Source organism: Loxodonta africana, chromosome 9 (genome assembly GCF_030014295.1).
Source record: "Loxodonta africana isolate mLoxAfr1 chromosome 9, mLoxAfr1.hap2, whole genome shotgun sequence".
NCBI lineage: Eukaryota > Metazoa > Chordata > Mammalia > Proboscidea > Elephantidae > Loxodonta > Loxodonta africana.
In genome coordinates this window covers 111,425,938-111,453,739 of record NC_087350.1, presented here as the reverse complement: position 1 = coordinate 111,453,739, position 27,802 = coordinate 111,425,938, and the positions used below count along the sequence as shown (strand labels likewise).

The following is a 27,802-nucleotide window of genomic DNA, read 5'->3' as shown; positions in this document are numbered from 1 at the left end:
TGGCAGGATAGACAGACGCTTCCTATGAGCCTTCTTACAACAAAGACCCCCCCCTCAAAAAAAATAATAAAACAAGTATATTTATGACAAGCTAGGAGCCCTGAACATCAAAGGCAAGGTTAGATAATGAACTGAGGGGCAGAGGGAGGAAGAGATGGTTCAGAGCGTAGAGGAGTTACCGAACTTGAATCTCTGGGATCCCTCTGGCAACATTCCTGGGAGCAGCTACGGCAGGCTGGTTCTAGCATTCAGCTGCAGTTTCCTCACAGAGAAGCAGCCAGCCACACATCTTACTCACACCTCCGGAACCAGAGAAGAACAGCGTTATCGGCAAAAGCTAAGTACTTGCCTATATTTTACCGTCCACCCCCACCCCCCAAAGTTAGCTTCAGTGGCTGTTGATTTCCCTGGGCCTGAGATAGGCCCTGTTGAGTGCCTAGAGCCATCCTCCAGGCCCTGGTGAAGGAATAAATTTGCAACTCGGGGGAAGGATAATTTGCCAGCTCCAGTAACCGGGGCAGCTCAGGACAGAAGCGGCTCCTGTCCAGGCACAAATGGACTGTGGCCTTTGAGTAACTTATCCCTCTGCATGGACCTGTGTGGGCCTATTTCAGGAGAATAGGCCCTTGTTGGCAGACTACAACTGTTTCAGCTGTGTGGTGGAGAGGTGGGTGTTTGATGTTTGACATTGCTTTGCCTGTTAAACAGGGTCCTCGTTTACCCATATCAGAGGCCTAAGAACTGGTGGCTCCACTCAGGTCACCCAGCCACCTGTGACAGGGGTCCAAGGATAACTGGTACCTCCCAATCCTTACAACCAAAAACATTGGGTGCCCATGGTCCATCTGCAGAACCCACCCACCTGCACACTCTAGGGAACAGGGACATGCTTTCCTCAGAGACACTGGGGGGATGACTCTCAGCCCCCTACCTTGTTCAGAGCATGATCCCCTGCTGCAACCAGATACCAGTACCTACACCAATCACCCCTGCCCCTCTAAGACTGTAGGACAGAGCCTATACCACACATTTGGTGATCAGCTACCTGGACACCTGAGCTGAATCCACACAAGAAAAGTGAATGGACTCCTAGACGAATATAACTGATAACAGCTCTCTCTAGCCATCTGGGGACAGGATGTCAGAGGTCCAAAGGTGAAAATAATCAAGCTAGCTCATTCAAGTAACCCATTTGGGCATATCAAAACAAAAAAAAAGCAAGAAGCTAAGATACAGTAAGCAAACATAAAATAAACTAATACAATAACTTATAGATGGCTCAGAGACAACAGTCAATATCAAGTCACCTAAAGAAACAGACCATGATTGCCTCAACAAGCTCTCAAAACAAAGAATCATGGGATCTTCTAGATGAAAGTGCCTTCCTGGAATTACCGGAGGCAGAATACAAAAGACTAGTATACAGAACCCTTCAAGACATCAGGAAGGAAACAGGCAATACACAGGACAAGCCAAGGAACACGCAGATAAAGCAGTTGAAGAAATTAATAAGGTTATTCAGGAACATAATGAAAAATTTAATAAGCTGGAAAAATCCATTGACAGACAGCCATCAGAAATTCAGAAGATTAACAATAAAATTACAGAATTAGACAACTCAGTAGAAAGTCAGAGGAGCAGAATTGAGCAAATGGAAGGCAGAATTTGTGAACTTCAAGATAAAGCACTTGGCACTAATACCTTTGAAGAAAAATCAGAAAAAAGAATTTTTAAAAAATGAAGAAACCTTAAGAATCATGTGGGACTCTATCAAGAGAAATAACCTACAAGTGACTGGAGTAACAGAACAGGGAGGGATAACAGAATACGGAGAGAGTTGTTCAAGATTTGTTGGCAGAAAACTTCCCCAATATCATGAAAGATAAGAAGATATCTATCCAAGATCCTCATCAAACTCCACATAAGGTAGATTTTTTAAAAAGTCACCAAGACATATTATAATCAAATTTGTCAAAACCAAAGATAAAGAGAGAATTTTAAGAGCAGCTAGGGACAAACAAAAAGTCACCTACAAAGGAGAGTCAATAAGATCGGACTACTCAGCAGAAGCCATGCAAGCAAGGAGGCAATGGAATGACTTATATAAAGCATTGAAGGAAAAAAATGGCCAGCCGAGAATTATATATCCAGGAAAACTGTCTCTCAAATATGAAGGCGAAATTAGGACATTTTCAGATAAACAGAAGTTTAGGGAATTCGTAAAAACCAAACCAAAACTACAAGAAATACTAAAGGGAGTTCTTTGGTTAGAAAATCAATAATATCAGGTTATCAACCCCAGGCTAGAACACTGGGCAGAGCAATCAGATGTCAACCCAGACAGGGAAATCACAAAAATAAATCAAGATAAAAAAAATGCTCAAAACAAGGAAACAGCGATGTTATTATGCAAAAGAAGACAACATTAAAACAATAAAGAGGGACTAAGAAATGTAGTCATAGATCTTTCATATGGCAAGGAAGACAAGGCGATACAAAGAAATACAAGTTAGGCTTAAATTTAGAAAAATAGGGGTAAATAATAAGGTAACCACAAAGGAAACAAACTGTCCTACTCATCAAAATAAAATACAAGAAAAAAAATAGACTCAGCAGAAACAAAATCAACAATAACGAATATGAGGAAATGACAATATATGAAGATAATCTACTCAGCACAAAAAATTAAGTGGGAAAAAGAAACCGTCAACAACATACACCAAAAAAGACATCAAAATTAAGCTGCCCTTCTCTTGCCACCTGGTTTTTATTCCACTGCTGAAAAGCCTCAATGGTATAGTGGGGGTCACAGGTCTGAATTCAAACTCAGCCATGCAATGGAGGAAAAGTTGCATGATCCACAGCAGCTCTGGAAATAAAATGAGATATCTGTGTCGGGTTCTGGGCACACAGCTAGGACATGCTGGTACCCTCTTTTCCCTCTCTTCCCTACTCCTAAATGTGTACCCGCTTCTCCAAGGACTCAGTTCCACGGGTAGCTACACACAAGGAGCATTGCCAAAAGCCAAACCAAAACTTCCCAGTTGGCTGGAACTCAGTCAGTTCCTCAGCGTAGTTTTGATCTGAATTACCCTGAAATTACTGGAAACCTGAGCTGGACTGAGATGACCACATCTTTTCTTCTATTGCTTAATATACCTTAACCCCAAATTCTGAGGGCTTTTGTTACCTTTGTTACCGTTCCTTTTATGTCCATCAGCCAGCTAGAAACAATCCCAGGTTGGAGCTACTGTTTGGTTGTTTTTTTTGTTTTTTTGGTCCATTTCTTTAGTCGACCTCTCTAAGGAAATCTGACACAGAAAGCAACTATTTGCTGTTTTGCTTTCCTTTTCGTCTTTGCCTGAGGAGCTGTGCCAAGTCCTGTTGTGAGTATCAAGTGGGTTGAAATGTTGTTATCCTTTGCAAGTTTGTGTTGTGGACCTTGAAGAGGCCACAGAGTCGGGGAAAGTGTGGGCATACCTCCTCTCCTCATCATTTGAGGCAGGAGAAACTCTCCTGGATGTTCCAATTTGGGAGTCCACTCAAGGGCACGAAATGTGAATTCCCTCCTGTCCGATGAGACTTGGATTTCTCTTGCTTGTGCCTATGCTTATTATTCTTGGTGGGGAGTTTGAACAGATGAGATATTTTCTGCACAAGAAATGTGCAATGTAGAAGAATTTATTCTTGAGATTGTCCCTCAGCCTGGAGTTTTTGGGGTTAGTGATAAGAAGTTAGAAACTTGTTTTCCTACAACCAACATCTGTTTGTGGTTATGTTTTGCAGATTATGGTTTGGCAGGCAGTCAACATTCCAGACTAGCCTCTGTTTACAAGCTATGCTTGAAGAGCAAGCTGCTAGGAAGAAAACTATTATCTCATAAGCTTATAGTACCATCAAAAACCAGGTGCTGTGGAGTCGACCCCGACTCATGGCGACCCCACGTGTGTCAGAGTAGAACTGTGCTCCATGGGGTTTTCAGTGGCTGATTTTTGGAACTACCATAGATCACTAAGGAGCCCTGGTGGCAGAGTGGTTAGACACTTGGCCACTAACCAAAACGTTGGCAGTTGGAATCCACCAGCTGCTCTGCAGGAGAAAGATGTGGCAGTCTGCTTCCACGAAGATTTACAGCCTTGGAGACCCTATGGGGCAGTTCTACTCTGTCTACAGGGTCACTAAGAATTACAATCAACTCCATAGCAGTGGGTTGCATAGATCACCAAGCCTCTCTTCTGAGGTGCCTCTGAGCGAAATCAAAACTCCAGCCTTTCAGTTAGTAGCTGAGTGTGTTAGCTATTTACACCACCAGAAGCTCCAGCTTATCTGTTTCACGACCCATTTATTTTTTCCCTTTAATCATTTGTTGATACTATGTTTTCAGTAATGGAAGAGGTGCTGAATCATTGAGTGTGTCTGAAATTTTCGTAGGTAATGTTTTTTGTTTTATGCTTCATTCCACAAACCATACCCTCAGAATCCAGAGGTACATATGTGTACCGCTTATGAACACAAATTTTAACCCCAGAGTCCAGAGGTACATAGGTGTGCCAAATAAAAATTTTCCAAGTTTGTGTTTTTCCTACCAAAAATTGAATGATTCAGCACCACCTCATACAAGACCCCATAAAAACAGTAATTTGCAGCACACACCTGTTTTTTCCGTTTCAAACTTTTAATAGGACCCTGTCTGCCAACAGCGCTACTGCCTGTGGGACTGCAGCTTCCCAGTGAACCCCAGGGGTACAAAAAATAGCTATATATACCACCAGTCTTGAAAGGTTTTAGTACAGATAACCATTATCTAAGAAGAATATGATTTGGGACCTGCTAAAGGGCTTGTTTTTCCAGATAAAATGATCAGAGAAAGGGTAGCAAAGTTTTTAAAAACTGTGATTATTGGTATTTCTTGCTCACCACCTGGGTACATGGAGCAAAAGAGATAACAGTGTATTCATGGGGGAAGGGATGGAGTTGGGGAGGTGAAGCTCAAGCCAGATTACCTACTCATCGGCACTGCCTCTAACTCTGAAATTCTGTGCTCTGTAGGAGGGAACAATAGACATGAATTGACAAAAAATAAGATTATTCAGTGTGTGCAGGAGCCAGACAGTGCATTGGACCTGAATGTTCCCCAAGCTTCTTTCAAGCCTGAGGTTCTGTGGGTGGATGAACACGATCACCCAGGCTGCTCTTGCCACTCATAGCCTGTCCTGTTCACTTGGTTTCCTGAGTTCTCACTACCAGTGGGCTCTTCTTTGTGTACTGCCCCCAGGTTGTCCTCTCCCCAGATCTCCTTCTGTGAGCCCTTCCTTTTAACTGGAGCTCCCATGGCCAAGGGCCACCCTTTTGGATACTCTGAGTTCTCGGGGCCTACCACAGTGCCTGGCAACACATACAGATGCTCAGTGGGTACTTGTTGAATTGTTGAATAAATTTATTGGATGAAAGGACAGGCGAGTCACTAGGAAGGAAATGTTTGTGTCACATGCAGGAGGCAGTGTGGGGCTTATTTGAGAGACATATTTGAGCAGTGAACATTGTCTCTGAGGACATGCTTCAGGAAATGCTTATGGGTCATGTTTCAAAGTTGACTTGCTGTTTGATGCATGGGACAGTGACCAGCAGATTGTCACATGTCTTTTTTTTTTTTTTCCACATGACAATGTCCAAATACACCACATGCCTTTGCTGTGGGTTATTTGGCTTACCCTATAATGAGAGAAACACAGTCTGACCTCCTCATGGCACATCCTTCTCTACGGCAGCTGGGCTCCCTCGGGTCTTTGGACATTGGTGGTTCAGTTGTAGAATTTTCACCTTCCATGCAGGAGACCCAGGTTCGATTCCCGGCCAACGTACCTTGTGTTCAGCCACCACCCATTTGTCAGTGGAGGTTTGTGTGTTGCTATGACGCTTCACAGGTTTCAGTGCAGCTTCCAGACAGGAAGAGAGGCCTGGTGATCTACTCCAAAAATCATCCAATGAAACCCTTACAGACCCCAACAGTTGGGTCCACAAGCAGCCACGGGTGTAGTGCAGGACTGGGTGGTATTTCATCCAACTGTGCATGGGGTTGCTATGAGTCGGGGGCTGATCTGATGGTGGCGAACAACAACAACCAACCTCCAGATCAACTCATAGAATTCCAACAACAACAACCAACCTCCAGATCAACTCATAGAATTCCAGGACGGATAAAGGAATCTGGAATATTATTCAGCCAATCACCCCGATGCTTCCAGCCTTCTCTACCAGCCCTGGGGCCAGATTCCCCAGCCTATGCTTCTTAAGGTTTTCCTCCTGTGCCCTCCAGGACTCCACTCTGGGGCCATTCTTCTGGCCACCTCTTCTCTGCCTCCTTCCCTGACGCCCTGCTCCTGCTTTCCAAATTTTTGTTACTCCTTGAGTTCAGACTTTATCTTTCTAAACTCTCTTTTTATAATCTGCCCCTCAGAGAGTTCATTCACTTCCCAGTATCAACTAACATCTTCATATTTGAAATGACTTCTTAATCTCTAGCCCTAAATTACTACCCGAACTCTGGACCTATGTTTTTCTTGGATGCTTTGCATAACTCCATGACTCAAAATCAGTTCATTTTCTTCATTCTAAAATCAGCTCCTGACCTTATATTTCCTTTTTTTCCCCCAATGGTGCTAACATTGTCTTGATAGTCCCACCTCAAAACCACAGTCAGCCTTGTTGCTTCTCTTTTTCTTTCCTGTATGGTTAATCAATTGCCAATGGTTTTGTCAATGGCTTGTCAATTGTTTTATGAAAAGTTATACCTTCCTCTCCCTTCCTTCCTTTCTCTGACCCTAAATTGGACCCTGTTACCAAACATCTAGATGAATACAATGATCCTCTAATTGAGTGGCTCTCCTTCAATACCCCCCTCCCCATTCTATTCTGGGGGAAAAAAAAAATCAGACTTAATTTTTTCCCAAACACTGTACATCCCTGGTCTTGTCACTCAGTTTCTGATGACTGCTATTATCTCCCCATTGGAGCTCTCTGCCTGGCATTAAGCCCTTGATGTTCTCATCTCAACATAAATTTCCAGGCAAGCTAGTCTTGTCATTGTCACCTCAACACATCTCTGCGTTCACACTTCTGAGACTTTGCTTCAGGGCTACCTGCAGTGCCCTCCAGAACAGCTTAAAGTGTCTAAATTCTATCAGTGTTGCAAAGCTCAAATCCCCCTCTGGGAAGTCTCCCTTCCTTCAGTTAACTTCCATGGTTTTTACATTTTTAATATTCCTCCTACACTGTTATTGTTGTTGTTAGCTGCCTTCAACACCGCTGATTCATGGGGACCCCATGCATAGTGGAAGAAAATGCTACCTGGTCCTGCACTATCCCCATGGTCGGTTGAAGATCAGATCGTATCCAAAGCGTTTTCATTGGCTGATTTCTGGAAGTAGATCACGAGGCCTTTCTTCCTAGTCTGCCTTAGTCTGGAAGCTCCAGTGAAACCCGTTTAGCATCATAGCAACACCCAAGCCTCCACTGACAGATGGGTAGTGGCTGTGCATGAGGTGCACTGGCTAGACTAGAACCCAAGACTCCCACACGGAAGGCAAGAATTCTACCACTGAACCACCAGTGCCCTTTTACACTAGTTCTTATGTTTTTTTCATGTGTTCAAGTTTTAATCCTCTAACTATACTATGATGTCTTTAAGAGCAGGGACCCTTTCTTAAATGAATCCTCCTATGAATCTTCCACAGTTTATACAATGACTTCGAAAAGGTAAGAGGTCAATGTTTGTTGTTGTTGTTAGTTGCTGTTGAGTCGATTCTGACTCATAGCGACTCTATGTACAACAGAACAAAACACTGCCTGGTTCTGCACCATCCTCACGATCATTGCTATGCTTAAGCCCATTGTTGCAGCCACTGTGTCAATCCATCTCCTTGAGGGTCTTCCTCATTTTTGCTGACCCTCTCTACTCTACCAAGCATGATGTCCTTTCTCCAGGGGTTGATCCCTCCTGATAACATGTCCAAAGTACGTGTGATTTAGTCTTGCCATTCTTGCTTCTAAGGAGCATTCGGGCCATTCTTTTTCCAAGACAGATTTGTTTGGTTTTTTGGAAGTCTATAGTATATTCAATATTCTTCTCCAACACCACAATTCAAAGGTGTCAACTCTTCTTCAGTCTTCTTTATTCATTGTTCAGCTTTCACATGTATATGAGGCAATGGAAAACGCCATGACTTGGGTCAGCTGCACTCTAGTCTTCAAGGTGACATCTTTGCCTTTCAACACTTGCAGCAGATTTGCCCAATGCAACACATCTTTTGATTTCTTGACTGCAGCTTCCATGGGTGTTGATTGCGTATCCAAGTAAAACGAAATCCTTGACAACTTCAATCTTTTCTCCATTTATCATGATGTTGCTTATTGGTCCAGTTGTGAGGATTTTTGTTTTGTGTATGTTGAGGTGTAATCCATACTGAAGGCTGCGGTCTTTGATCTTCATCAGTAGGTGCTTCAATTCGTCTTCACTTTCAGCAAACAAGATTATGTCATCTGCATAATGCAGGTTGTTAATGAGTCTTCCTCCAATCCTGATGTCCCTTTCTTCTTCATAGAGTCCAGCATCTGGGATTATTTGTTCAGCATACAGACTGAATAGGTATGGTGAAACGATACAACCTTGACACACACCTTTCCTGACTTTCAACCACGCAGTATCCCATTGTTCTGTTCAAACGACTGCCTCTTGATCTATGTATAGGTTCCTCATGAGCACAATTAAGTGTTCTGGAATTCCCACTCTTCACAATGTTTTCCACAATTTGTTATTACCCACATGGAACAGGCTGCTCGGCCATGACATGAACAGCACCTACGCCATTTTTCTTTCTTCTAAACTTATTCTTGACTGCTCAGTCCCTTTTTCCTTGCTGAATTTTTACTAATGACTAATGTCCTTTTCAGACTGTAAAAACAAATGACATGATCTAAGAAAGTCTTATGACCACCAAAATCACCCCAGGAGACTAGTCACCCCCTGGGCATATTACCAATTGCCAATCTGACACAAAGGGTCCTTGTCTTTTCCCAAGTAAGGATACATGGGAAAGACAAACTTTATCTTCAGCAAGCTTTATTTTGCTTGAATCAAGCAAAAGGAGTCAGTGCGGATCTAAGCCTCTCCAAAAGACTGACTTGAAAAGAGAAGCAAGGCTAGAGCCTATATGGGTTCGGTGGAGACAATAGAGTAATGAATATTTAGTGGGCTTCTTTCAAGGGGCGGGTGCTTCTCAGAATGGTGGTGCATGTTAATTAGGTTGCACGCGCGTCTGGAATCCAAGATGGAACCCACTGATATTCAAGATGGAGTCCTCTTGGCAGCCCTTGGTATCACTTATTATGGGATACAGCACAAGCACACTGATCTTTTGCACTACATCACCATCTTTGGAGGGCTAAGGAAGGTTAGACAGCGGTCACACTTTGTTCCATGCATGCAGGAGCCTGTAAAGGGGGAAGGGACTGGAAAAACACTAAGAAGGAGATAGTAATTCACGGGTTGTTTCAGCCTTATCTAATGTTGACAGGGTGTGGTTCCTGTTTACCCAACTTCTAGATGGTAATCTTTTAACACCTCTTTTGTTCAGCTGCTGGCACAGTTAACCCTGTCTGTCTCAATCCCCCCTGAGGGAGTTCATACTCATGATTCTTTATAAGGGTGTAGTTTAGGGGTGGAGGTCTCTTCTGTAACTTCTTCAAGCTGACACTGGGTTGTTAGCCTGCCTAGCAGAGTAGAAATCGCTCCCTACCTGGTCTAAAGTTTTGTAAGGACTGGCAGTCTCACTTTCAGAAATGGGCTGGAAACCTTGCATCATCTTGGAATTGTTGTAACATAGAGGACGCAAACTTTATCAGAAGCTTGAGGAGACAAGGCCCAAAAATCAGAAGTAGAAGTATAACAACTAGGGGGCCCAAAAAGGGTAGAAACCAAGTAATAGAGGGGAGCGCCTCCCGCACTGACTACTAAATATCTTGGCCTCCCCCTCTTTTGTTTCTCAATCTCACACTGTTCTTTTCTTTACATCCTCTGTGTTTCTGTCTCCCTTTTCTGATGGGCTCTTTCCTTCTCACTCCCTCACTTTCTAGAACTCTCCCCAGTCTCACTTTCTCTCTCTCACTCATTCTCTTCTCCTCTATCCTCCTGTATCACTTTCTCACCCAATCTTTTTGTTTATTTTAGTCTCACTTTTTCTTCACTAACCTATACAGGGGTCACAGGGTGTGGGCTACATGGGTTCTGAAGGAGCACCAATATTCTAGGAACCCAACAAATGCCTGTCGTTACTTCATAGTTTCTGGGCAGGGGTAGGCTTGGACCTTATCACGACTTCAGGCATCACTCCCTTACATAACCAGATAACACTCAAGTACTTGACTGACAAGCCAGGCCCCTGTACTTTCCCTTGTTTACAACCCATCCCTGCTAGTGGAGGTGGGTGACTACCTCACCAGCTGCAGTCTGGTCCTCCATCCAATTTCTGGAGTTTTTTTGGATATCTATAGAGCTTTGTCCTATGAAGATCATATTAACCATTCATTGATTTTCAGTTACTTCAGGATCTATGTCAGTGCGTCTCTGGAAGGCCTGAAAAATTCTTTCAAGAAACTCAGAGGGGCTTTCTTTAGGTCCTTGAATTACTTCATAAATTTTTGAGAGGTTTTTCTGTTTTTGTACCCCAGTTTTAAGGCCTTTTAGTAAGCACTTTCTATAATGCCTCAGCCTACTCATGTTCTCCTTTGAATAGTTGTCCCATTCTGGATCAATTCCAGGGACTGTGTTATTGGCTGGCAATTTGTCAGGATTTTGGGAGTTTATTGGTCCAGCAAATTTCCTATTTACTAAATGCTAATGGAAAAAAAAGATAAGAGTGGAAAGTCTTTTGTGTTTTGTTTGATTGGCTTTATGTGAAAAATTCTCTAAAAGATAATTTTCAGGACAGTCTCATCTCTTGTCTTTATCTCAGGGCTCAGTTGATGTGTCTTTGTGAGTCCTTGTGAGCCCAGGTCCAGCTGGGTTACTTTCTCTATGCTCAAGGACAGAGGACACATCGATGATCAATACCTGGACTTAGTTGAGCTCCTAGATGGCAGCCACTGCAGGCTCTTTAAACTCACAGTGCTGGCTTTCCACTGGATACCATCTGGTTCTTCAACAGGATCTTAAGTAAGCAAAGTTCTCATCAACTGCAGACTCAATGTACACCAATGTTTTAGCCCGAGGCTTTTCTTTTTCCTTTTAAGTGTGTAAGACAATAGAGGATAAATTTTATTATGTCTAACACTATCAGGACTATCCCTTGCAGTAGTGACCTAGCTCATGTACTTATTCTTGATAGTAACCAAACCAATAAATCTGGTGTTTGTAAGGGTGTTACAGTGTATAACCAAGTAGCTTGTCGTCCAATTCTATGTGTTCTACTTCTCTTGTGTTATTTAACAAGAGGTATTTGTTACAGCACAGACTACACTTTTCTTGGACCAATAAATAAAAATCTAAGGCTATTCTGTTATGTCATATCACCTTGGCTTAATGAGGCCAGAGATCACTGTTGTGTTTCCATCCCATTAGCAACTTCATCTGTTATTTGTCCCATAGTGATTGATAAATTTCTTAAAGATTTCTCCAATTCAAATATATTGTAAATAGGAATTAAAATTACCCACCATACCCTGAGGGTTGGACCAACAGGCTGTTTTTTTTTTTTTTTTTCTTCCGACTCTTGTTTTACAATGGGTAACACATTTAACATTACCTTTGAAATTTTTTTTTTGTAATATTTAATATGGATATCTAAAGATTTAATCTTGAAGTTCCCAAAGTATACTCTGTATGCATTTATCAGGAATTTAAACAAGACATTGTCTACATAAATCCACTATCAGTTGGAAAGGGATCATCTAAACTAGTATAGGTGAATATATCACATAAAAACATGTCTAGAAGGAACATACAAAGTTTGCCCAGAGAAAACAGAAAATATAGAAAAACTTACATATGACAACTAAGTTTTCATTAGAGAATTCATGATTAGCAAGATAATACAGGTTGGACTTCTCCTGTCGGAGGTCTCCAGTTAATCTGTCTAAAACATAGTAAGTGTTCTCCCTGAAGGCACGCTCCCCCTCCTTGGTTTACCTATTAACAGTCATGGGTTAATAGGTAACTTTCTCAGAAGCAGAAGTGGAATCTAAGACAAACTGGAGCCTGACTCATGAGCTCGATCTTCTCTGAGAACCTTGTTTTCTTAAGATATGTAATTTTCTGTATAGCAAGAGGGTGAGAGTTTGATTATAAACAGTAGACAGGTATTTTATACAACATTGTCTTGAAGACTGAATAAACCGATTACTGACTTATCCTAAACATAACTCTATTTACTGATCTTGGGAGTCAGTTTCTCAAAACAGACTGAATTCTTAAAAAAAAAAAAAAAAGCACAACACCCAGAGCAAAAATAATCTTGTTAGTTTATCTGCACAATTGTTTACCTCAAAGTGGCTTCAGGAATCCGTTTTTTTTTTTTCCAAAGCTCGAGGTTCGAAAGGACACCCAAAGGCAATGGCCTCTGTGGGCTGCCCCAACCTTTATGAAAGCCAGAAATCTGGATTCTGGGAGAATGACATACAACTCTCTCGTATCATGATCTTGTTATAGAACCTTTGCTCAAAATGCTCAATCACTATCTGTTTTGAAGATCTCAGGCACCATACAGCAAATCAGGAGGTAGGATAGAAACACTAACATTAGGCCAATTGTCTGAAATAACCAATGAAACCATGACCCTAAGGTCTCTGAACCCAGGAAACCAATCTCAGGAGGTGTTTGTCTACGCATAAGCAGCATCAGTAACTGCTTTCCATGTGCCTCGGCAACAACTACATTCTACCAAACCCAAGACTCTTAATTCAAGAGTTACAATATCGAAACCCACTAGTTAGATAATTTAGGAGAAAAGAGGAATATGGTTTCTTATCTCCAGAAAGTAGGACCTTAAAGCATTTCTTATTTCCAGAAAGAGAAACCTTAAAACATCAGTAATATTCCCACATAAAACCCATAGTATCATATCTCTTACTCAGCCTTATATAGTTAACTTCTGTTTCACGTGATACTGGATCAGCCGCAGTCTGCGAACCCATCAGCATTTACATAAGAATTTTGGAAATTCTGATTGAGCCTAGTCACAGTCCCTTTCATAAGTCCAATAGAGTCCATCTTTTTTTGTTGAGATACTCTGGTCAAATGTTTTCAGAAAGTAAAAACTTATCTGTAGATGACAAAACTTAATATGGTCATGACTAATTTGTAAACATAATTCTTAATGGTGAAAGACCTGATAGAAATTAATTACAAGCACAACGCAAAGGCTAAATAAAATCAGTTTTAAAAAGTTTTAGAACCATATTTTTAAAGAACTTTGGATGTAACACATAATAATCTTGATATGTGATACCATATAGTCAGGATATATCAAGAATATACCAAGACCGTCAAGTCTCCAAATACCTGAATAGCAACAAAAATAACTTCACAGGTAAACGATGTGATTTCTCCATTCAAACTCTTGGCTTTAATGATGCTGGATTCAAAAAATAAATACATTTGCAACCAAGTTAGCAATTAAGATTACATAATATTATACATTTGTTGTCTAATAATAGGCAAAAACACAAGAGGAAATACTAACATATAAATTTTAAGCCAAAGAGAAAGAATCAGGCACTTATGGTTTTAACAACACGTCCTATGTAATTTATGTGTTAAATAAACCTTCTTAGCACTTTTTCTTTACAAAATTTTCGTGGCTTTCGAACTTGTCAGGAGTTTATTATAAGTTACCAAGAAACAATACTTCAGTTATTTAACTGAAAGACCTTAAAATAAAAACTTTAGCTTTTTTCTTAAAGCCATGTGGCTTGGTTTCTGATTTAGGAATCTTATTCTAATGACAAACTGAACCTTTGTCTTTGAAGCAGATTCAATTTAACATCAATAAAAGATCTTAGAAATTATTTTAAGCTTGTGTATCATAAAACATAACTAACTGAAATAAAGTTTCTTTAAATATTCCAAATTTTCATTTGACGTTTACTATTTCTCATATTTTTCCAATCAGAATTGACTCGACGGCACTGGTTTTTTTTTTTTTTAATTTTATCAACTGGCTTTGGACATCACAAAGTTTCTGTTCCACTGACTAATTAAACATTTCTGCAGGCCATTTCATTGTGATTTCTATTTGACCTTGGCAGCGAGGGCTGGGGGCTAAGGAGGCCTGATTTTGCCCCACCCTACCTACTTTTTAACTCAGGGTAGAAGACAAGATTAGCCCGTTCTGATTTGTTTACATACAGAGGCATTTTGAAAGGCCATCTACCCAGTAAATACCAAAGCCCTTTAGCAATTTTGTAAATGAATTCAATTCTTAGCTAGGGAGACTGGAGACTGGAGGGAGTCATCCCAATTCCAGACATCTTGAAAGGCAAAAGATAACAATTTATTTCTCTTTTGCTGTTCTGGAACTGTTGCTTTTCTTTTAAGACAAAGTTATCTTTTTTCTTTAAACCATCTGGAGCAAAAAATGACCAAATGTTCAGTAAACAGCCCAATCAATAAATTTTCAGGAGTCTCTACAAGTATGTTCCAATTCATCCTGAATTTCTGGTCACCAATCAGTTTCCACGCAACACACATTACACATAAGACACAGGCAGAGGCGACTGAGATAATCTCATAGCCTCAGCCTTCCCAGACAGCCCCAGTCACACATCAGACAACAGAGAGCGCTGGAGCCAAACAAGGCAGAAAGGGCTTAGTGAGGTCTAACACATTACGGGGAATATCTGAATCTCCACCCCCATCTTCTACGTACCTCTTATCTCCAACAGCAAATGGAGGGGCTTCAATCTCTCAATCCGAACAGAGACCTCTACATCCATTCCCCAGAAGCAGGGTGCAAGAACCAGAGACAGACAACATCCAGACACACAGAAACAACTGCCGCCAACACTCATATGCCTGCCGAATCTCTAGAGTCACCAAAACCAAGAATAGTTTAAAAATGAAAGAAAAGAAGAAAGAAAAAAAAAGTCAAGGAAGTAGACTACCGGAGAGGAGCGCTCTCTGCAACCTTCCGCTGGGAGTACGTGACCTGCTCCAGAGCACTCTCTGGAGCTTCTTATCGGAGGCTCATGACCCACTCAATTTACCGAGTGCTCTCCTCGACCCTTTGATGGGGTTTGTGACCCACTCTGCAGGCGCTCTCCATGGCTCTGTCTGAGGTCCATAACCCACCCTTGGGATATGGGGTGGTCAGCCCCTAACAAGGACTTATTCCTTGTCCCCAAACTCTCTGTCACGAAAGCCAAATGACCGGAACACTCTCCACGAAACCCCCTTTGTTGGGGCTTGTGACCCGTTTGGTGGAAAGAGAAAAGAAGAAGAGAGAGACAAAAAAAGAAATGAAGACAAGGTACTCAGAAAAAAAAAAAAAAAAGAGGATAATAAAGGTTGCTGAAGGGGGAAGGAGAGATGAGGGGAGAGTCACCTGAACTTACAGCTTCAAAGAGACACCAGACAAAAATTTTTGGGTGGCCGCTTGTCTCTGAGGAGAGGTCTATTCCAGAGGCTCAGTCACTCTACTCTGCGTCCCTTAACTGGGGGTTAATTGGAGCCCCTAGTCTCCTGGTTGGCTCACCAAATATTGTTACCAATCGCCAGTCTGACACAAAGGGTCCTTGTCTTTTCCTTTACCTTCAGCAAGCTTTATTTTGCTTGAGTCAAGCAAAAGGAGTCAGTGGGGATCCGAGCCTCTCCAAAAGACTGACTTGAAAAGAGAAGAAAGACTAGGGCTTATAACACCTCTTTTGTTCAGTTGCTGGCACAGTTAACCCTATCTGTCTCAGGCAGATGAGATAATACCTTGGGACGATGATCACCAGAACCACCCCAGGAGAGAATAACATTCCACAAGTTTCTGAAACCCGGGATTTTACCCTATAAGTCTTGAGCCAGTCTCCATTTGAGGGAGACAGGCTTTGGATGAGATCATTCCCCTCTGTCTCCTGTGTATCGATACACATTAAAGCTCTTGCTACTCACCTCACCCCTGTCTTAGGAATTGGCTATCTGAGGCAGGAGGCTCTGACCCTCGAAATTGTGGTAGCAAATTTTGACACCCAACGTGGGGCTCTAGCCATCCGAGACATGGTGGCCCCAGGACAGGTCTTGGGCCTGGTTAGCAGCTCTTTTATCTAGTGGCCACTGGGGACCTTGTTCGTCCCCGAAGGAGCAGGTCTGACTCAGGCTCTCCATGGCACCACTGGTCCCGATTACATTCCTGGAAGTGAGCAAAAAGGCAAGACCTGTTTAGGATCCTAAAATGAGTCTGCAACTCTCTCCCTGTTGCACTCAGGGCCAGGGCAGATAGGACAGACCAGTGTGGCTTCTGGAACTGGATCCTAGCCCTTGGTTTCTGGGAAGAGTGGCACCCTGGATGACCAAATTCAGGAGTAAGGTTGCAGAGAGGGACTCTGGGGAACTCTAGAGTTGGAGGGTTGGGGTGGCAGCCATTGGAACAAGGGAGTCTGGGAGGTTGAGGCCTTCAAGATCACCCTCTGTCGCCCTTGTCTGTTAGTCTTGTGTCAGTCTAAACTTTCTTTGTATGTCTATTCATGTGTACTCATACCCCTGAATCCTTGTAACATTGTTATCCCAATCTTTACTTGTACAAAACCCCCCACCAGATTCCAGAGCTGTTTTGGTCTAAGAAAGTTTACTATGCACACGCTAGTTTGGAGTGGCATGTCTGGGGAGGTTGGGGCCCTGGGATAGGGATTCTGGGAATCCTAAGAGAGTTGAGTCAATCTTACCAAAAATTGCTATAAACACTTTAAGAAACTAGAATCCTCATATCCTTGTTTTGTGTGGTATTGTTCAGTGAGTTTATGTGATCTTTCTGTTCTAAGAGCTTGCTTCTGGTCTAGAGCATTGTATCTAAGTTGGCGCTCCTTGGAAACTCTATGGGGCAGTTCTACTCTGTCTTATAGGGTCGCTATGAGTCGGAATCGACTCAACGGAAGTGGGTTTGGTTTTTTTTATCAGGTTAGAGGCTGTGGCTGACAGCTGTTGGTTTTTTTAAGGCTGTCTTAGAACCTCGATTCTTTCCTCTTCCAGAAAAACTGTATCTTGTGCCTGTCTTAAGATTCAGATTTTTAGTAACAACTTAGAGAAACTTTTATATAAATTGGTCTTTTTGAAAATTGCACCAAGATTTTTATGTTCTGTATGTCAATCTTAGAAGCACAACCTTTCTAAGTAACTTAAGCTAGATATTATATGAAATGTGTTTCTTTTAAAGAAAAAAGGTAATTTTGTCTTAACGTAAAAGTAACAGTTCCAGAACAGTAAAAGGGAAAGAAATTAGTTATCTTTTGTTTTTCAAGAATGTCTAGATCAACTTAAACTATATAAATGAATTAGAATAACCTAATCTTTTCTTCTACCATGAGTTAAAATGTAGGTAGGGCAGGGCAAGATCAGGCCTTCTCAGCCCCCACCCCTAGTCTCGAAGGTTATATAGCTCCAGGGAAGCTTTTGAAAGGCTCTTTCCAACTAGGTGGAAACCCTTTTAAGACAAAAAAAAAAAAAACAGAAGAGATAAGGAAAATTGCTGTTTTACTATATCAGAAATTGGGTGGATCCCAATCATAAAAGAACTGTAAACAAGTACTTTCTATTGTAGGAGAACTTTAGTGAGTTCATTTTTGCAATTTAAAGGGATGTACTAGAGACATGCAACAAAGCACATTTAAGAGGTTTATTGAAAAAAAAGAAATTTATTTGATGATGGTCAAAAGTTTTATCTGCCTGACTGAAGTTTAATGGTTTAATTTATGAGATTTTTAAGAGCTTTAATGTTAAATAACATATACAAAAAATTGGGTTTCTCACTGTTAAAATAACAAAATTTTCTTAGATTACTGAGCTAAAGAGTTAATCTATTCTTTGTGTAATCTGCCTCAAAGACAAAGGTTTGATCTCTCATTAGAATAATATTCCTGAGTTGAAAATCAAACCACATGGCTTTAGGAAAAAAAAAAAAAAAAAGCCAAGGTTTTTTTTTTTTTTAACTTAAAGCTCTTTGGTTAAATAACTTAAGTATTGTTTCACAGTAACTTATGAAACTCCTGACAACTTTGAAACTTCATAGTCACAAAAAAAATTCTATAAAGGAAAATTGCTAAAAAAAAGTTTATTTAGCATGTTATAAATTATATGTGTTGTTAAAATCAAGAGAAGTGCCTAATTCTTGATTGGGTTAAAATTCACATGTTAATATTTCCTCTTCTGTTTTGCCTAATATTATACAGCAAATGCCTAATATTATGCCATAGTTTTATTATTTCTTTATTGCTAACTTGGTTAAAACTTGATTTTTTTAATCTAACACCATTGAAGCCAATGGCTTAATTGAGGAATTCATATCATTTACCTATGAAGTTTTTTTTTTTTATTATTATTACTATTCAGATATTTAGAGACTTGATAATCGTGGTATGTTCTTAGTCAAGGCTGTTATGCATTATGACTGAAGCCCTTTAAAATACAGTTAATGGTTATATTTAGAAATGTTTTTATCTAAAGTTTTTTTAACTGATTTTATTTGGCCTTTACATTATGCTTGTAATGAATTTCTATGAGGTCTTTCACTATTAAGAGTTATGTTTATAAATTAATTATAGTCATATTAAGTTTTGTCATCTGCAGATAAGTTTTTACTTTGCTGATTTTCTGAAAATATTTGACCAGAATATCTTAACAAAAAAAAAGATGGACTGTGTTGGACTTATGAAAGGGACTGTGACTAGACTCAGTCAAGATTCCCAGAACTCTTATGCAGATGCTGGTGGGTTCACAGACTGCGGTCAATCCAGGTCATTTGGAACAGAAATTAACTTCATAAGACTGAGTAAATGCAATGATACTATGGGTTTTATGTAAAAAATATTGCTGATGTGTTTAAGTCTTTCTTTCTGAAAATAAGAAATGCTTTAAGGTCCTACTTTCTGGATATAAGAAACCATTTTCCTCTTTTCTCCTAAATTATCTAACTAGTGGGTTTAAATATTGTAACTCTTGAATTAGAAGTTCCTGTTGACAAACTTAACAAAGTTATAAATATCATAACCAGAAAAGTGTCTAAAATTTGAACTACGATTTTACAAACTAAGAATAACATTAGCTTTCCTATTAGTTCTCGCAAGGAATAGCTTGTGCCTTAGCAGATAAATGTTGCTGTGTTTATATTAATATGCAGTCTTAAGTTTTGCAGAATACACGTGCTGTTGAGCCATGTGAAGAGCAGTTAGTGATGCTATTTATGCATAAACACACAGTTCGTGAGATTTGTTTCCTTGGTGCAAAGACCTTACAGTCATGGTTTCATTGGTTATTTCAGACAATGGGCCTAACATTATTTGTTAGTGTTTCTATTTTTCCTCCTTATTTGCTGTATAGTATCTGAGATCTTAAAAACCACATAGTGCCCGATTACCATTTATTGAACATTTTTTATCTAAGATTCCATAACAAGATCATGATCCAAAAGAGGGAACCATAAAAGAGTTGTAATTCTCCTAGAATCCAGATTTCTGGCTTTCGTAGCAGCTGGGGCAATCTACAGAGGCCATCGCCTTTGGGTGTCCTTTTGAACCTCAAGCTTTGAGGAAAAACTAGTTCCTGGAGCCACTCCAAGTCAAACAATTGTCCTGATAAACTAGCAAGACTATGTTGCTCTGGGCATTGTGCTTTTTTAAAAAAGAATTCAGTCTATTTTGAGAAACTGACTCCGAAGATCCGAAAATAGAGTTATGTTTAGGGTAAATCAGTAATCGGTTTAATCAGTCTTCAAGACAATGCTGTATGAAATACCTGTCTAATGTTTGCAGTCAGACTGTCACCCTCTTGCTATACAGAAAACTATGTATTTTAAAGAAACCAGGTTCTCAGAAGAGATCGACCTCATGGCTCAGACTCCAGTTTGTCTTAGGTTCCACTCCTGATTCTGAAAAAGTGACCCATGACTGTTAATAGGTAAACCAATGAGGGGCAGCTTGCCCTTGGGAAAAACACTTAGTATGTTTTAGACAGATTAACTGGAGACCTCCAACAGGAGAAGTCCATTCTGTATTATCTTGCTAATCATGTATTCTTTAATAGAAACTTGTTTGTCACATATAAATTTTTCTAAACCTTCTGTTTTCTCTAGAAAAATTTTCTGTGCTTTATGGGAATATGTTTTTTGTGTGGTAGATTCAACTAAACTAATTTATCTGATCACTTTCCAACTGATAGTGAATTTACCTGAGCCATCTCTTGTTTAGATTACTGGCAAATACATGAACAATGCACTTTGAGAGTATTAAGCTTATCTTTAGATATTCATAGTAATGAGGCTAATAAATACTAGAAAGATAAATGTTAATTTGTTACCCATTACAAAAGGAGTCAGAAGAAATCTCATTGGTCCAAGGCTCAGGATACGGTTGGTAGATTTAATTCCTTATAGTATAGTTGAATTAGTGAAATCTTTTAAGAAATTTATCAATTACCATGGGACAAATAACACATGAAATTGCTAGAGGGATGGAAACACAACAGTGACTTCTCACCTCATTAAGCCAAGGTGACATGAAATAACAAAATAGAATTGAGATTTTTTCATTAGCCCGAGAAAGTATAGTTTGTAGTTTTATTTGGTTGGTTACCATTGTTACCAATAGCCAATCTGACACAAAGGGTCCTTGTCTTTTCCCAAGTAAGAATACACTCGAAAGACAAACTTTATCTTCAGCAAGCTTCATTTTGCTTGAGTCAAGCAAAAGGATCAGCGGGGCACTAAGCCTCTCCAAAAGGCTGACTTGAAAAGGGAAGCAAGGCTGGGGCTTATATGGGTTTGGTGGAGACAATAGAGTAATGAATATTTAGTGGGCTTCTTTCAAGGGGTGGGTACTTCTCAGAATGGTGGTGCATGTTAATTAGGTTGCACGCGCATCTGGAATACAAGATGGACCCCACTGATGCTCAAGTCGGAGTCCTCTTGGCAGCCCTTGGCATCACTTATTATGGGATATAGCACAAGCACACTGATCTTCAGCACTACATCGCCATCTTCAGAGGGCTAAGGAAGGTTAAACAGCAGTCACACTTCGTTCTGCCCACGCAGAGCCTGTAAAGGGGGAAGGGACTAGAAAAACACTAAGGAGACAGTAATTCATGGGTCATTTCAACCTTGCCTCATGTTAACAGGGTGTGGTTCCTGTTGACCCAACTTTTAGGTGGTAATCTTTTAACAGCTCTTTTGTTCCGCCAGCACAGTTAACCCTATCTGTCTCACCATCAAGAATAAGTACATGGGCTAAATCATTGCAAGGAATAGTAATATTCTTTGTCTGCATATAAGACAAAAGAAAAGCCTTGGGCTAAAATGTTGATGTACATTGAGTCTGCAATTGATGAGAACTTTGCTTTGCTTAAGATCCTGGTGAAGAACCAAATGGTATCTGGTGGAAAACCAGCACCGTGAGTTTAAAAAGCCTGCAATGGCCACCATCTAGGAGCTCAACTATATCCAGGAATTGATCATCAATGTGTTATCTCCAATCTCCGAACAAAAACAAAACAAAAAAATAGAATGATTTAAGACATTATTCTCTGTCCTTGAACATAGAAAATGTGACCCAGCTGGGCTCACAAGGACTCTCAAGGACACATCAACTGGGCCGTGAGGTATAAAGACAATAACTAAAATAATCTTAGAAAATATTTTTTTAGAGAATCTTTCACATTAGCTAGAAAACAAAAGACTTCCCACTCTTATCTTTTTCTATTAGCATTTAGTGAGTAGAAAAATTTCTGACCAGTGAAGACCCTCCTGACTGTCAGTTACTGAAACCTGTACCAATGATTACTAAGAAAGGAAATTCAAAATGTAAGATCACAGTTTTTAGCCAATCTGTGAAAAGGTGAAACTTTCAATGGTTTTGCTCATTTTGTACCTGATTCTTAGGACTCGGAAAGACATGGCTGTGGCAACATGCTTATCCGTTTTCCCATTCTTGCCTATTATATAATATTCCTTAGATTTGGACAGACATGGAGCTAGCAACATGCTTGTTTGCTTCCCACTTTTGCCTTTTTGAATATATGGACCAGTTAAAGGACTTAAGTGGCTGTTCAAGAGACAAAACAAAGACTGGTAAATAAGTATCATAAAAATAAATCTGTAGAGGTATTAAGAATTGTTTTTGCTCTAGCCCTTTTATAAATTTTTATTTTAACTTTTGCTTGCATTGTTTCTCTTTCTAAACAAGCTTATGTGTCTTGGCGTATGCCTTACTGAAGGGTAGAGTCATTTCAAGTAATTCAAAAGTTCCATCTCCAGTTGATGGTTGATCAGGAATTTCAACCCAGCTCCCATCAAGAGGAGAGACAACAGACCAATAAAGGGCCAATATAGATACAACAGAGATATAATAGTTTAGCTCAGACAGCACGAGGGCTCCACTCCTCTAACCTTTAGGGTTCTACATCCCCATCCAGCAGGAGACAGCTAGACAGACTCAACGCCCTGTTTCCCCAGATTGAGAAACTCATAACAAAAAGGGGGGTTTGGAACAGGCTGCTCGGCCATGACACGAACAGGACCTATGCCATTTTCCTTTCTTCTAAACTTATTCTTGACTCCTCAGTTCTTTTTTCCTTGTCGAATTTTTACTAATGACCAATGTCCATTTCAGACTGTAAAAACAAATGCTATGACCTAAGAAAATCTTATGACTACTGAAATTGCCCCAGGAGACCAGTCACCCCCTGGGCAGATGAGATACCTTGGGACCATGATCACCAGAACCACCCCAGGAGAGATGACATTCTACAAGTTTCTGAAACCAGTGATTTTGTCCTATAAATCTTTGAGCCAGTCTCCGTTTGGGGGAGACAGGTTTTGGAGGAGATCATTCCCCTCTGCCTCCTATATATCAATACACATTAAAGCTCTTGCTACTTACCTCAACCCTGTCTCTGGAATTGGCTATCTGTGGCAGGCAGCTCTGACCCACGAAATTGCAGTAACACACACAGTTGATTGCCTTTGCATAGTCAATAAAACACAGGTAAACATCTTTCTGGTATTCTCTGCTTTCAGCCAAGATCCATCTGATATCAGCAATGAAATCGCTTGTTCCATGCCCTCTTCTCACTCTGACCTGAATTTCTGGCGATTTCCTGTTGACATACTGCTGTAGCCACTTTTGAATGATCTTCAGTAAAATTTTATTTGCATGTGATATTAATGACATTGTTCAATAATTTCCACATTCTGTTGGACCACCTTTCTTGGGAATAGGAATAAATATGGATCTTTTCCAGTTGGTTGGCCAGGTAGCTGTCTTACAAATTTCTTGGCATAGGCCAGTGAGCACCTCCAAGGCTGCATCCATTTGCTGAAACATCTGAACTGGTATTCCATCAATTCCTACAGCATTGTTTTTCACCAATGCTTTTAGTGCAACTTGGACTTCTTCCTTCAGGACCATCAGTTCCTGATCATATGCTGCCTCCTGAAATGGCTGAAAGTTGACCAATTCTTTTTGGTATAGTGACTCTGTATTCCTTCCATCTTATTTTGATGCTTCCTGTGTCATTTAATATTTTCCCAGTAGAATCCTTCAATATTGCAACTCAAGGCTTGAATTTTTTCTTCAATTCTTTCAGCTCGAGAATTGCCAAGTGTGTTCTTCCCTTTTGGTTTTCTATCTCCAGGACTTTGCACGTGTCATTGTAGTACTCTGCCCTTTGAAATTCTCTGTTCAGCTCTTTTACTTCATCATTTCTTCCTTTAGCTTTAGCTACTTGACATTCAAGAGCAAGTTTCAGAGTCTCTTCTGACATCCATTTTGGTCTTTTCTTTCCTGTCTTTTTAAAGACCTCTTGTTTTCTTCATCTATGATGCCCCTGATGTCATTCTACAACTTGAATGGTCTTCGGTCATTAGCGTTCAATGCATCAAATCTATTCTTGAGATGGTCTCTAAATTCAGATGGAATATACTCAAGGTCGTACTTTGGCTCTCCTGGGCTTCTTCTAATTTTACTCAGTTACTGACTACAAAATCAAAGTGCAATTTGAACTTACATGCCCCACTAAATTCAGTAAAATAGCATCCTAAGTCTACAGATTTTTTATCTATGCTGCAAATGGTTTGGGGATCAAATAATTATACTGAAAGATTGCTCATCTACCTCATCTACCTAAAACCCGCTGAAAAATCCAATAACTATAGGGACTGATAGGTAATAAAAGTATCTGAATCCACTCATGGAATCCAGACTCTCTAGATCCATTGAGGCTAGATGAATGCCCCCTATTCCCCTGAGATAATCTTTAAACATTAAACCAAAAATATTCCCTGAAGTCTTCTTTAAACCAAACAATAGCTTAACTAGTAAAGAATGTCTGTCTTGAGCATTGCGCTCTTTTAGGATCTATATGGGATCAAATTGACAATAGCAACTTGAAAGATTAGATAGGAACGTAGGGGGAACAACTCAGAAAAGGAGGGTGCGAATGGTTATGCAACTTGAAGGATGTAATCAACATCACTGAATTGTACATGCAGAAATTGTTGAATTGGTGCATGTTTTGCTGTATATTTTCTCAACAACAAATGAAATAAACGTTTTAAAAAGGCAATAAATGTGATCCTCTAGTGATAATACTGAATAAGAAAAATATATATATGAAGAACAAAGTAAATTCATTTAAATACTTATTTTCAAATGTCACTGTAGCAATAAATTTTTGATCTCTACATCTAAAAAAAAAAGTATGTGAATCCAGCTGGTGTGACAATCGGAAATGGTAGAGTCTGGGGCAACTCTGCATGACTCGAATGCCCAAAGGCATCCAAATTCAAATTATGTTAAAACACTACTACTTCCAATCTCTGTCTTAGACATTCAGCTCCAAAACAGTGTCTCCACTGTTTTGCATATCTTATGCATTCAGTGGAGGTCTTTATAGGCACCCAGGCCTATGCTAGACACTTAGGGACACAGAGAAGTCAAATGAGAAATGACTGGCAATGTTTGGCAAAGAATAACATGCTTTGCAAATATGACCCTTTATGATGATGATTGTTATACAAATGAAGTATTTGCTAGGATTCTCAAGACATTTCCATAGAGTGTTTAGATCTTGGTTATTATTCTGCAGACCAGAAAATTCTTTAAAATCACTGACTGCATCTTATTCGTCTCTGTATACTAGAACCTGAAAACTAGTAAATACCGAGTAAACGTTTTGGGAAAAATAAGAAGAAATAATTAAAACCACTATACATTACTATAACTCACTGACCATTGCTGTCCAGTCAATTCCAACTTATAGTGACTGTCTTAGTCATCTAGTGCTGCCATAACAGAAATACCACAAGTGGTGGCTTTAACAAAGAGAAATTCATTTTCTCACAGTCTAGTAGGTTACATGTCCAAATTCAGGGTGTCGGCCCCAGGGGAAGGCTTTCTCCTTATGTCGGCTCTGGAGGAAGGTCCTTGTCCTCAGTCTTCCCCTGGTGGAGGAGCTTCTCAGGCACAGAGACCCCATGTCCAAAGGATGCACTCTGCCCCTGGAGGACAACCACACAATACTTGGAATCATGGTCTAACCAAGTTGATACACACATTTTGGGGGGGATATAATTCAATCCATGACAGTGACTCTACAGGACAGAGCAGAACTGCAGAGGGTTTCCAAGGCTGTAATGGTGGCTAGTGGTTAAGAGCTTGGCTGCTAATCAAAGGGTTTGCAGTTCAAATCCACCGGGTGCTCCTTGGAAACTCTATGGGGCAATTCTGCTCTGTCCCGTAGTGTCGCTATGAGTTGGAATTGACTCAATGGCAATGGGTTTGGTTTGGTTTTTGGTAATCTTTATGGGAGCAAACTGCCACATCTTTCTCCCATGGAGCGACTGATGGGTAACCTTTCGGTTATCAGCTGAGCTGTAGCAACAGAAATTTCATTTCATCTACAGTTCTCAGATTTCAGCAGACAGCAGAAATAGCAAGAAATGAGTCCTCTAGGAACCAAGAGGATCCCTGCAGGCACAGTGGTTAAGAGCTCAGCTCTAAACAAAAAGGTCAGCAGTTCAAATCCACCAACCACTCCTTGGAAACCCTATGGGGCAGTTTTACTCTGTCCTATAGAAAAAAAAAAAAAATTTTTTTTTTTTTTTTATAGGGTGGCTATGAGTTGGAATCGACTCAATGGCACAGGCTTCTTTTTTTTTTTTGGTTTCAGGAACCAAGAAGTGAAGCTGCCAGCACCTGCTGTGATCTTTGATCCTATTGCAAATTTTCTTGGAAAAGTTTTCCTCATTTCCTGCTTACAAACCTCTTCTCAGAATTTACGGAAGTCTTCTTGATTTCTCTGGAGAGCTGTTAACTTCCTAATAAAAAAACAGTTGCCATGGAGTCGACTCTGACTCGTGGCAACCCCATGTATGTCAGAGTAGAACTGTGCTCCTTCAGGTTTTCAGTGGCTGATTTTTCAAACGTAGATCACCATGGCTTTCTTCCGAGGCACCTCTAAGTGGGCTTGAACCTCCAACCTTTCAGTTAGCAGCCAAATGCATTAGCCATTTGCACCACCCAAGGACTCCATCTTCCTAATACAGTTAAAAACATTTGTATTCAGTGCTTCTTATGTGAAAACAAAGATAATAAGGACTAAAAGTCTGCTATGGGGAGAATTTGAGTATAAACCACTAAATATAAGGCACACAGGAAGTACCCTGAGAGGTACAACGGAGTGGGAAACATTTGCTTGGAAGAGTCAGGGAAGGAACCATGAAGGAGGTGGCCCTTAATGAGTCTTAAAGACTGGGTAGGCTCTTACCCAGTGAGATCTTAGTGGGATTAGTGAAAGGAATGGCCATGTTAGGAATTTATGGGATTTTAGACCAAAGATCATCAGTCACCATCATAAGTAATAACTCTTTATGCCCCGGAGACTCCCTGTCCATTCTCTACAGGAGAAGGGGTGAACTAGATGACTCTAGGCCTAGTCACTCCTAACTTCTTACCAAAAATGTCTTTTCTTCATATACTTTGCCCAAGCACCCGCAAGCACATCTGTTTACTGCCTGTGGTTTGGTCAAGAGACCTAGCTCTTGGACAGTTTCATTTCTAGTTTCCACCGCCTCCCTATAACACCATGTTGGAAGAGGTTTTATCAGGGCCATTTATGGCTTTTGGATCACAGGAGGATGCTTCAGTTATTCAGCAACTATGGATGAGGACCTACCATGTTCCAGGAGCTACGTGTGGTACTGGGGATATCACAAGGAACAAAGACAGAAATCCCTATCCTCATGGAGTTTAAATTCTTGGGCAGGAGATAGCAACAAAGGAAAAAGGGGGGAAAAAGAAAGAAGAAGAAAAGGATACCCACAGAAGTAGGAACCTTCCAGTTGACCATTTCCACAAACCCTTGAGGGTCTCTCTGGGTCCTCTACTCCCTAGATAAGAACATGGCTGCTTCCACTTCTGTTTTCTGGCCACTGGCTCTGTCAGAAACCGGGCAGCAAAGATTATGCTACTCTGCTCATTATTTTGTAAATTATCAAAAGTTTGGCTTTGTAGATATGTAAAACCACCAAAAACCAGCTGCCATTGAGTGGATTATGGCTCATGGCAA

At 40.4% G+C, this 27,802-nt stretch overlaps 1 protein-coding gene across 1 annotated transcript in view; it reads left to right on the top strand.

Annotated features, from left to right (window-relative positions):
• Window positions 1-3,367: 3,367 nt before the first annotated feature.
• Window positions 3,368-27,802, top strand: part of PDCD1LG2 (programmed cell death 1 ligand 2) — a 97,702-nt gene continuing 73,267 nt past the window's right edge. The window contains exon 1 of the mRNA XM_064290537.1: window positions 3,368-3,386. The gene's annotated coding sequence lies outside the window, so the exon portion shown is untranslated. The remainder of the gene's footprint in view (window positions 3,387-27,802) is intronic.